This window comes from Syngnathoides biaculeatus, chromosome 5 (genome assembly GCF_019802595.1).
Source record: "Syngnathoides biaculeatus isolate LvHL_M chromosome 5, ASM1980259v1, whole genome shotgun sequence".
NCBI classification, from domain to species: domain Eukaryota; kingdom Metazoa; phylum Chordata; class Actinopteri; order Syngnathiformes; family Syngnathidae; genus Syngnathoides; species Syngnathoides biaculeatus.
In genome coordinates, this window is record NC_084644.1 from 4,461,755 (window position 1) to 4,474,602 (window position 12,848).

General features: G+C 44.6%; 1 long non-coding RNA gene across 1 annotated transcript in view; it reads left to right on the forward strand.

Moving 5' to 3' along the window:
- Nucleotides 1-12,848, forward strand: part of LOC133500984 (uncharacterized) — a 45,835-nt gene that overhangs the window by 13,197 nt on the left and 19,790 nt on the right. The window lies entirely within an intron of this gene.

Genomic DNA, 12,848 nt, shown 5'->3' on the forward strand with positions numbered 1-12,848 from the left:
GATTTTGACATATATGGCTTTTTGTCACTCCTGCCATGAAAATCCCCTCGAGGGATTTGTTTTCGAGAAGAACCAGGAAGTGACGTTAGTAGCAGACACCCACTCAGGTGGTCTCGTATAATTCTACTAGTTTTACCTGCTGGAAGGTAGCTCTGTGTTCCTTCGTGTTAGCCAAAATGCTGGCTCGTTGTATTGCTGGATATTGTTCGAACACTCGGGGTGACTCATTGCGGCACCACCCAGGTGGCTCATACATACTGGCTGGGAGTCTCTTGTAAGTCAGAACTGATCCGCATATCATCTAAATATGGCTGGAAACGAAACGATAGAGTAATATTGCCCTGGTCACTTCACTCGATTGTGTCCACGGCGGACGGCTTCAGCCAGGCTGCCTCATCATACATACCGTCTGGGAGTCTGTTGTTAGTTAGAAGTGATCCGCATATCATCTAAATATGGCTCAAAACGATCGGGTAATATTGCCCCGGTCACTTTGCTCGATTGTGAGATGTTCTCTTCTTTGAAAAGAGCTCCTGTGTCTCGTAGCAGGTGGGACAGCGTCTTTTCAGTGGTGTGACATAATGAACAGAGAATGCGGGCAATATGGCTACCATTTGGATGTCGAATGAGACTTACGCAAGTTTGCATATGGATAACATGCTTTCTGCTCATATTTATTTTTTCATATGGACATTGAAGGGAATAATGTTATATGTATTTTTCATTCCAATATCTATAGAATGTTTATAGGCATGACACTTGACCTTTAAGGAAGCTGAAAAAAGACTTCACATTTTCATTCTCACTGCTCAAGAAGCTCATCACGGCCGGCAAATCAGCCAGATATTTCATATGACTGACAGAAAAGTCATAACTCGCCTGAAAACACATAAAAAACGCACCCGACAAACCCCTTGTGAGCTTTTCAAAGCCGGGGATGACATCATGGTCTGTGATCTAAGAACTATTGGGGGACTCTCATGGCTGAATATGGGGGAGGAAATATTCGCTATTGTCATTCTTCCTCTGACCAGATTGTACCCGAAAGACAATATGGCTTCTGTCCAAAACGACATGATCCGTGTTTATATCTTGCAAGAAATATTCATCAATGGGAAGCCCTTAGTGCCTTCGTAACAAGTCAGTCAAGTCTGTTCATGAGATTTTAAAGACTTTGCTGTGGAATTCCACAACAACATGAAAGTCGCGGTGCTCAGGAGGTTCACGACTGGAAGACTCACCAGTCCTCCGCGAGGTAAACCGACGACGTGCTCGTGCAACTCGACTTTTCGGTGTAGTCGTCTCTGCTCTTCTGCGGCGTCACGCCTTCCCCGACGCCTCGGGCGTTCTGTTTCACAGCCGCAGCACGGGCAATTTATTTAATCTTTCAGGGCTCCGTGCAAAAAAAAATAAAAGTGCAAGGCATTCTTATTTGAGAAAGTGCAACATGCAGTCGACGCTACCTTGGTCTCTAACTCAGAAGTTGAACTACGGCCTGGGAGGATTTTGGCCGACGGTCGTTTCAGGCCGGCTCGCATCGATTTCTCCGCGTATTAGCGTAAACGGGAATAGTTGAAAAGTGAAATTACATGGGATCCTCTATCATTTTGAACTGAAAGAAAAACCATAAACAACTTTTGGAACGTGAGCAAGTCTGTCTGGAACAACAACAACATCCGACTGCAGGTCAGAGGTCATATATCATACCCTCGAGGACACAAATGGGAATTCCGGAGGAGACGTGAGCAAAACGCTGAGCTAAATACCGTCTGCGGTGCAAAAGGCCTTGATAGCGATAACACTCAAAATGATTTGATTTATACTCGTCAAGGTATTAATTCTTCAGTGCGTCGATTATTGTGTGTGTGTGGCTTGTGTGAAAGTGTGCTGCCTAACACTTGAAGGTTTTTTAATATTCTGAAGAGTGATGCAGGAAAGAACATATCAGAAACCCCTCATTTTGCTTCATATACAATTGCAATATTAATACCGTGTACAGCGACGAGCCATGCTGATCGTTGTTATGTAATTCAACGTTGTATGTCATATCTGTTGTTCCTAATGAGGTGGCCCATGAGTATGCATATATGGTGGCAATGTTGAGGTGGAACGCTCAATCATTTAATAATTGTCAAATCTAAAATGCCGGCGGGTTTGCGTTCATTGACAATGTTTACGAGCCAAATAATTCAACAATGCTGGAGTTGATCGTATCATTTGAGTGCTTTCAGTTTAATCCCATTACTTTTTTTTTTTTTTTTTGCTCTTCATATCTGATTCATGTGCCAGAATGTTCATAAAGTATTCATTGTTAAGATTTCATGCCCAAAAAAAAGCACTATCACTAAACGCCGCCCCCCCCCCTCCAAAAAAAGCTAACATAATACTGATCAGAACAAAATTCTGCAATATTGTCACGTTTGATACTATTTCAAATAAAACGATTAACAAAACGTTTGAGGTGAATTTTTTTGGGGGAAACGTGTCACCAACCCTCACGCTGACGTCGTCCCTCATCGGTCCAAGTCACGCTCAGCAGAACCTCCCGTCTTTCTCTGCGTCAAGTCGTCTTATCACGCCCTGGAGGCTCTCCTTTCAACGCAACGGGCTCTCCAACGTGCTCTGTCGCCGCTGTGCGCCCCATCTGGGGGAGTTTGTCGGTTTTTGGGGCGGGGGGGGGTCAGTAACTCTGCCGTAAATGAACTCTGGGATGAAAGTCACTGGAGCGAGATGAGCCCTGGAGGGGTTCTTCTCACCCTGAGATGAGTGATTACTTTCGCTGGCACTAAGTTATGCTAATGCATTCATTTCCAAAAGCACGGTGATTATTTAGAGTTCATTGCCAACTGTTTCAGCTTTTACTCACTTGCTAAAGATGTTTTTTTTTTTTTTTTTTTTTTTAATTTTCCAAGGGGCTCGTGTTGGTGCAGCGGCAGCAAGCACAGCAAGGGAGATAAAATTGGAGGAAAATTTCGAGTATTATATTTTCCTTCCTCGGCCTGGCTCTTAATGTGTCCCTGATGTGTGAATGAAGAAAATCAAACGTGATTTTATTTTCCCTTCCTGAATATATCGCGAGTGACAAATTTCCAAAATGATATTTGAAGTCAATCTTGTGATGAATATGTGGTGGCGAGTGTGGTGTGGCAGAGAAATAGGTTGGAATAGTACAGGACATGTATGAGGGCAGCAGAACAGCAGTGAGATGTGCCGTAGGTGTGTCAGAAGAATTTAAGGTGTGGGACTGCATCGGGGATCCGCGCTGAGCCCCTTCCTGTTTGAGGTAGTAATCCTGAGAATAGTAGTTAGAGTAGTACAGGACATGCATGAGGGCAGCAGAACAGCGATGAGATGTGCCGTAGGTGTGTCAGAAGTATTTAAAGTGGAGATGGCACTGCATCGGGGATCCACGCTGAGCCCCTTCCCGTCTGCGGTAGTAATGGATAGGCTGACAGATGAGGTTAGACTGGAATCCCTTTGGACTATGATCTTCGCAGATGATATTGTGATCTGCAGTGAAAGCAGGGAGAAGGTGGAGGAACAATTAGAAAGATGGAGGCACGCAACAGAAAGGACAGGTCGGAAGATTAACCAAAGTAAAACAGAGTATCTGTACATGAATGACAGGGGTGGAGGTGAGGAGTGTGAGGCTACAGGGAGAAGAGATGGCGAGGGTGGACGACTTCAAATACTTGGGGTCAATAATACAGAGCATTTGGTGAGTGCAGAAAGGAAGTGAAGAAACGGGTCCAAGCAGGGTGGAAAAGTTGGCGGAAGGTGTCTGGTGTTCTATGTGCCAGAAGTGTCTCCGCCAGGATGAAGGGCGAAGTTTACAAGACAGTGGTGAGGCCGGCCATGATGTACGGATTAGAGACGGTGGTACTGAAGAAAGAACAGCAGAGCTGGAGGTAGCAGAAATGAAATACATTTATGAAAAGAATCCATCCATCCATCCATCCATCCATTATCTACCGCTTTTCTGGGTTGGGTCGCGGAGGAAGTGGCTAGAGCATGGATATCCAGACTTCCCTTTCCCCAGCCACTTCTTCCAGCTCTTCTGGAGGAATCGCTAGACGTTCCCAAGATAGCCGAGAGAGACTCTAATCTCTCCATGAAAAGAATCAAACCAGTCAAAAGGATCTATTTCACCAGTATGTACTCGACAGACACAATGCATCCTAAATATTCTGACCCACTAATATCCTATTTCTTTTTATAAAGGGGAGCACCACTTTGCGAAGTTCTACAAGCATAACGTGAAAAAAAAAATGCTTAACGAAATAGTATCTTTCTTCTCTTTAATTTTTGGTATTTTTGGCTTGCGGTATGTTAAAATGTTACTTAAAACATGCAGTCTATATGGATTTCATGGAAATATGATCAAATTGCAGGTCAGCCAGCATCCCAGAACACATGTTCGCCTTGAGAGGTTCTTTTGTATATTACAAAGCCATCGTCATGTTTCCACGCGCGGCTTTTTTTTCTTTCTTTTTTTAACATTCACTCGATGACAATTTCCACATTTCATCCTTGTTTTATTTTCTTCTTCCGCTGCCTAAAAGCGGAACCCCCCCACCCACCACCACCGCCACCGCCGCCGCCATCCGCTTTTGTCCCTGCTTTGCAAGTTCCGATGTCATATTCCACCCGGGGTTCTGCATATGGTTTGCAGTGTGGCAGTGCTTCTACGAATCAGCGTCAGGAGATCTCGGCATAATACTGACGGAATATGCTTGAGCGCATTTGTTCCGCTAGTGAGCACGCTCGTAATGAAAGGAGACGTGGCTTCCTACCACTGTGAACGGATGCTGAACTCTGCGAAGGTGTGTTGCCGGCGCTGGCCGGGAGGTTTTGCGGGGGACGTCGGGGTCAGGGGAGTTAAAAGAGTCTTTAGTCAAGGAGCCTTCAGGTAAAAAGACAAAGTTTAAAAAAAAAAAAAAACGTATGGGGAGTTCAGGACGAGGTGATGCTTCAGAAACGTGTAAAAATAGAAGAAAAAAAAGTTGAATGCGGGTTTTCAGAAGCATTCAGGGATTTATTGAGAATTTAGAGGAGATTTCTGGAAATGAGAGCAGTGCCCAGATGCAGTGCATAAAAGCGGCGGCAGCATCTGCAGCTTTAATTACAATAACGCCGCCGCCCCTCCCTCACTCCCCCTCACTGTAGTCTGCCACCTGTTTCCTTTTTCAAGGCTCCTCTAGACGTGAGCGAAATCCAGGATATCAACATGCAGAGCAATAACTGATGCAGCCATGGAGAACCGACCCTTTCTAGGTACACACCACCCCCACCACCGCAAACAATCCCCCGCAGGTATCTTGATGTCTTATCTATTAGGATGTGAAAGCGAGAAACACAACAAATCTGTCACCCAAGAAGTCTCGTCCACGAGCTTTGTTTCTTCTTCGCGGCTGGATTGATTTTGGAGAGTGGCGCGCCCGACCGATGGAGAGATTGTGGCTCCCGAGAGGCCGGAAAGCCCGCTCGCTTTGCTTTGTCAGGGCCACGCCGTGCCACCGCGGCGCTATCTGGAGCCCGAGATTACATCTGCTCAGCTGGGATTGTTTTCATGTTGCTCACGTGAATGGATGCGCAAATCGTGCGGCGGACTCGGGCTGCACGTGAGGCTGCTGGGAAGGTGATGACGCTCTGCGAGCAGATGTGAGCCTCGTGAGGATGAGCGGCTCGGAGGATTCATGAAAAATGAAAGGTTTTTTTTTTTTTTTTGGTTTTTAACATTTGGACTCCTCTGGTGTGAGAGAAATCGAGCATATTAGAGTAAAGTAAAGAGAGTCTCCGGTAGGATGAAGGTCAAAGTTTATAAAACAGTGGTGAGGCCGGCCATGATGGACGGATTAGAGACGGTGGCGCTGAAGAAACAACAGCAAGCAGGACTGGATGTGGCAGAAATGAAGATGTTGAGGTTCTCGCTTGGTTGGATCAGATTAGAAATGAGCTCATTAGAGGGATGGCCAAAGCTGGATGTTTTGGAGACAAGATTCGAGAGAGCAGACTTCGATGGTTTGGACATGTCCAGAGGTGAGAGAGTGAGTATGTTGGTAGAAGGGCGCCGAGGATGGAGCTGCCAGGCTAAAGAGCGAGAGAGGAAGACCAAAGGAAAGGTGGATGGATGTTGTGAGGGAGGAGATGAGGACAGTTGGGGTTAGAGAGGAAACTCTGCGAGATACGCTACGATGGAAGGTGACGCGCTGTGGCGACCCCTAACAGGACAAGCCGAAAGAAAAAGTAGAAAAAGAACTCGGATAGCAATGCAGCACACGTCTAATGTCACAAATAAAGACATGGAAAGAGCATTTGTGGTGGAAAAAACCCATCAGATCAACTCCGTTTCTGCAGATTTGCCTCGCGGGACCAAGCAGTCGAGGCCTGGGCTTATCTGAATAGGGCTGAAAGATTGATGGGGGCGAAGGGGATGCGTACACACTACAAACCTCTGATAATTGAAGATCTCTTTCAGAGAAAAAGCGTGTGAGCAAAGCCCCCCCCCAGACCCCCCAACACCACCACCATGCCGTCTTCTCCACCCACGAGCTGTTAACTGCCTTGCCTCCGAATACCGCCGGGTTTCAAATGATCAATCAAATAACTTAGCGGCAATCCAGACCAGTTAGATGTTGTCGATCAATCGTATGGATCCCAACGGTCAGGCGCTCCGTCTGAAACAAATCGAACGGGGCCGTTAGGAACGGAGGCGACTCGAAGCATCTTCGTAACTCCTGATAAATTCTGAGATGCATGCACGAATCAGTAATGATATTAATAAGCGCGAGGTGCGTGAGGGATCGTTTCAGACTTGAAAGTAAAAGTCATTATCATGGACGTGTCTGCAGAAGATAAAGGGCTATGCTTCTTCTTCTTCTTTTTTGCTGAGCCTGGCTGATCCACGCAGATACATGGAATAAATAAGATTAACCCATTTGGACATGCGAGTAAATCTTCCCTTATTGCAGCAAGGGAGAGGGGCTTGGCGACAGGACCAAAGCGGCGAGCTTTATAGAGGCCAAGACGGCGGCGGCCATGGGTGCTGAAGACAATTACTCTCTCAAACACATCTTTTTTTATTTCATTTTTTAGACTCACAGGATTTTTCCCTTCTTCTTCTTCTTCTTCCTCGGGGGGCTTCAGAAACAGCGAGGCTTCACATCCACCCTTAGCAAAAACCATTAATCTCCACGGACATGAATGGTATATTGTATCAGATAATACTCATCACCATTGGGTTGGTAAAAAGGATTCATTATAGAAGATTTGCCCCCCCCCCCCTTTTTCTCTTTCCTCCTCAGTGTCGCTTTGTGTGCAATTGCACAAAATGTGACGAAAATGGAACTCTGTGAACATTGCCGTTGGCAAAAAAGAGAGAAATTCTTTCTTTTAACTGTGCAGTCATTGTACTTGGAGATGTTCTCATCAGTTTGAGTGGGATCCTGTGAAGATAAACCGGAGAGGAGAGTCTTAGCGGATCTTTGTTTACCGAGATTACAGCCTGACGGCCGTGCTTAAACTGCGAGGGGGTGCGCTTCTGAGGAGCTCGTGTGATGAGTTTGAAAACAGAAACAGCGCCGGTCGTTTACACCACAACATTTTGAAAGCTAAAGGTGGAGATGTGCATGTTCACATCGTTTACGGGACGCCACAGCTGGGACAACAATCGCAGACATGGCCGCAAAATGCCGCGGGATCTGTCGTAAACTCGTTATCCATTATCCCAGCCACTTATCCTCACAAGGGTTGCGGGAAAGCTGGAGCCTTTCCCCAGCTAGCTTCGGACGAAAGGCGGACTACACCCTGAACTGGTCGCCGGTCAGTCGCAGGGCAGATATCGACACCATCACTGATGGCATGGCAAGGCAGGCGTGTGTACCACTACACCATCGGTGACTCTAAACTCATTATTTCGTCAACGAAGAAATTCCCCGATGCATTTTTGAACAAGACCACCTGGAGGGTGGTTTCGGGTTACCTTTTCATTTTCATAAGTCTCCATGAATGCTAAGTGTTTTGACGTGGTTTTTATCCCCAAAATTCTATGGAAAAAGATCCATATATCCTTCAATTTTCCATATCACTTATCGCTGAGAAGGTAGCGGGTGAGCCGAAGGCTAGATCCGCTGACTTTGTCCAAGTTGCGAGATACATCCCCTGCCTTGCATCAGCTAAATTTTGCTATGGGCAATATTGTAGTCATGATTATCCTCAATGTATAATTGCCTCGGGCGGCACGGTGACTCAGCTGGTAAAGCGTTGGCCTCACAGTTCTGAGGACCCGGGTTCGATCCTGGCCCCGCCTGTGTGGAATTTGCATGTTCTTCCCGTGCCTGTGTGGGTTTTCTACGGGTGCTCCGGTTTCCTCCCACATCAACATTGGAGACTCGAAATTTCCCCGAGGTATGATTGTGAGTGCGGCTGTTTGTATCCATGTGCCTTGCGATTGGCTGGCAACCGGTTCAGGGTGTACCCCGTCTCCTGCCCGTTGACAGCTGGGATAGGCTCCCCGCGACCCTAGTGAGGATAAGTGGCAAAGAAAATGGATGGATGGATAATTGCCTCATCATATAAGATATACACAACAAACAGATGAATGACTACTTTTAAAATGGCAAGGCAATAAAAATTGGTTAAATTTGTTCATTTTATTGTCAAAAGGGGTTTGCTACACTCATCCCCCCCAAAAAAATCATGCTTTGTAAAAAGACACCATAAATGTTAAGACAAGTTGCAATTTTGCAATTCTAGTCTGGATTTTTGCAATCAACATGATGTAGATGCAAGTGACTTGTTTTAGTGGGCCACGTAAAATAATGTGGTGGGCCAGATCTGGCACGTGGGCCTCGCTTTTGACACCGATGACATGACCTACCAATCGTTCACACATGTGGGCAAACCTCTTGAGGCTGACATGCTAACCGCTAGCCTACTTTGTTGTCAACGAACAAACATTTTGAAAGGTGAAAGAAATTCATTTTTACATACAAACCAACAAAAAGTGTCTATAATGTTGTCTATACTGTCAGAATGAACATGATTGACAAAATGAGAAGCTGCTGTCTTCTGAAAAATGATTATCATGAGGGATTTGGGGATTATGAGAGGAAATATTTTGTGACTTGTTAACAAAATCTAAGCGACATGAACATGCAAAAAAAAAGATCAGTACTGTACAAAAGCTCTGCACACACACGACTGTTATGGGGAGGAGGGGGTGAAAAACAAGATTTTTTTTTTTTCTGCCTCTATCCAGACCTTGAGCTTCTCAAATCCTTGTGTATCTGATGTTAAATCCATGTAATGTGGACTAAGACCTGAGCAGAAATACATATAGATACAACACAGAACAGATTGTGGGCGACATCTTTGCCAAATCCTTGCTTGTTTGCCCTGAAAGAAGGAAAAATGAAAAAGGATGAACGGATTGGGTCACAAGGTTGTTTGACTACGAACGCGAGCTGTACCATCAAATTAAAAAGAAACTTGCAGAGATTTTGCTACACTACAGATTGGAAGATATTTACTTGTATTCCTATATTTGGGTTGCAACGTATATTTATGCAAAAAAAAATAATTCAGTTGAATTCATAATATATATACAGAGAGTCTTCAGCCTATGACTGAGATCCGTTCCTACAGTAGCGGCTAAACTCGAATTTTGACTTAAGTCGGATTCCACCATCCAGCCATCCATTTTCTTTGCCGCTTATCCTCACGAGAGTCGCGGGCAGTGCTGAAGCCTATCCCACCTGTCAACGGGCAGGGTACACGAAGACAAACAACAGTCGAAATCACACCTAGGGGCAATTTAGAGTGTCCAATTAATGTTGCATGTTTTTGGGGACGTGGGAGGAAACCGGAGTGCCCGGAGGAAATCCATGCAGGCACGGGGAGAACATGCAAACTCCACACAGCTGGGTCTGGGATTGAACCCGGGACCTCAGAACTGTGAGGCCAACGCTTTACCAGCTCAGCCACCATGCCGCCATTCCACCATCAGAATTTACATCAAAATACTTTAAATAAAAAGCAAATACAATGTTGTTAAACAAGTTGGTGTACTTAGCATTACTGCTGAGAGGTGGATGGAGAAGAAGAAGGGGAGGCGGCGCTTAGCTATTGCGAAGGAACCTGGTCCTCAATCCATAACGGAAGTAAATCAATCGAAAAATATCAAAGAAGCTTGTTTTGTGGTCAGTGTATCCGACATAGGAGCGGAACTCTTCACGTGTGCTAAAATACGGGCTTTGTCTTTAATAATTGTCACTACGGTCCAACGACTGAAGCCTTGGTGGTCTCCAATCGTTTTATGATCTTGAGCTTCGCTTCCACGGTAATGGATTTTCTTACGACCGCAGAAGCATCGCTAAAAGACACCGCTTTCTTCTTTGAGACCATAATGTCGAAAAAGGAGGGCGAAAAATGCAAAGATACACCCGCCGCACAAACACGGGCAAGCGTTAGCCAGACAAAATGGCGGACGGGCACTGTAAAGTCGACACGTCTTAGGTCGAGACCGTCTTAACCCGAGGACTCCCTCTATATTTGAAAATATTTCAGTTTTTATTTGAAGCACAAAGTGCCAGGCGTTTTTGTGGCAGGTGTTGCTGCGTTACCCGACATTCTTATGACACTACAGAAAAACAAATAATGCAGAATTGAAAAAAATTTCTGGTTTCATTTTAAAATCTTGTGAGATTATTGCATATATTTCAGAAAATCAAATATTCTGGCTCGATTGTATTTAATTAACCCTTGTTGAAATTCTCAACCAATTTAGGCTGGAGAAGCAAATATTATGGTGGAAATACTTTACATACTGGGCCAAGAGTATCACCCAACTGTAATTTAGATAATAAAATGCTGAGGAAAGGAAAAAGTGACTTTACTTGCAGATTGGGAAGATAACACAAAAACACACACAGCCAGTTAAGAGTATTTCCCTTTTGTGTAGTCAGCACTATCCATTAAGGCACATTTTTTTTCTTCTTTAAACATGCTAACAAATCCATTTTTCTAAAGTTTACTTCCATCAAAAGAATCACGCAAGATTCATACTGAGTTCGGTGCTTTAAAATGGCCGCCCCTCCCTCACAATCGCACAAACGCTCTCCCACTTATAGCGCAAGTATTATTTGTCCTTTCAAGCTCAGTTTGAGGAATTACTGTCTCCACTGTCCCGCTGCCATTTTATGCCTTCCTCCTTTTTTATTATTATTATTATTTTTTTAACTATAAACGCATTCAATTACGGTCCCCTGCTGGGGGAAATTACATTAAAAAAACATTGCGAGACGAGAAGAAGTAGAACAACAACAACATCCTGGAACGGATACAGCTGTAAATGTATTCCCCAACCAGAAAAATAATAACATGCAGTCCTTTCTCACCACATGTGTAGAACACCTGCTGGATGCTGCGGATTTGCGCCTGCCAGATGAGCAGCGGCCATGTACAATTAGTTTGGGCTTTCGTGTGTGTGTTTGTTTATTTTTTTTTTTTTTTACATTTATTTAAAGCCTCCTTAAGCGCAAGCCACGAAAGGCTGAAGGGATGTCGAGGTAATGGTGGGCATGATGAAAAGACTGCGTACAAGTTGACTCGTGTGGGCTATTTGGGCTGACCCAAATTACCGCTGCGCACGTACCGTTAAGCGAGTCAAGATATTTTTGCGCAGTGTCAATGCAAATGAGCACGATTATCTTGATAAAGGCTGCGTTTTTTTTTTTTTTAACGTCTATTGGAGTCAAGATCTTTTATAGAGCTCGTGCACGTGACGTCACCGTTTTCACGACGCCATATTGGAGGTCAAAAAGAGCTGCGCAACAGTGTGGGGGACATTGAACCGGAGCAGAACATACCCAACGCCCGAGACTTGTTGTGCTGTTGGTTGTTACAACAGACGAGACAGATATTCGAAGAGATCATTCTATGGAAGACCAGCTGAAAAGATGAGAAAAGATCGATGGATTTCGGCAATTAAATGTGATGGATGGTGCCCGACCAAATACACGTGACACGTGTGTAGCGATCGCTTCATTTCAGGTAGGAATTATTCTTCTCAATCTCAAATTCCCAAGAAGTATTTATAATGCCAAGTTGGCTCATTTGAGAACAATGCGTAAAAAAAAAAAAAAAAAAAGACAGGGCGTCGCCTCCAACGTACACAGAAGCGTGTTGCAGCCACACGTTAAACTTCAGTAAACCTCTCCCAGAGAGACTTTTTTAAATATGCATTGTACTCAAATGAATCCAATGTGTATTTAAAAAAAATAAATAAATAAACCATTGGTCACACAGGTTACTGAAGGTTAACATGTGGCCGCAACACGCTTCCGTGTACGGAGGAACCGCCTCGCTGTCTTTTTTTTTTTGTTTTTTCCAATCATAGCTAATGAATGCGAGTTTGTGTAAAACCAGGGGTCATTTAGTGAAATATTGGTATTTGTATTGAAAAAAATCTGAGTGGCTCCATCACTATGTGGGATTTATTCTTGATTGAGAACAGATCCACCGCAACAAAGTTTTTGTATGCGTCCAGACTTTTTTACGCTTTCAAACTCTTCCGTGGAAATCTCAAAGACTTGCTCACCAGATACAAGCGGAAGCTGGCTAATAGTCCAATTTCTTATCGGCGAAAACCTCTATGCCAAATGTCTCTCATTTTTCCACGTACCTTCGTTTATTATCACGTTCTTAATGTTTAACGGTATCGGACAAAACTCTGGGCGCCGTGCTAGAAAACAGTTTCTTGCCGTCTCCAACCGACTTAGCATTGAAGAATTCTTTGCTAGACCGTCAATACGGCCAGTCAAGTGACTTTGGTGACGTAGGTGCACGAG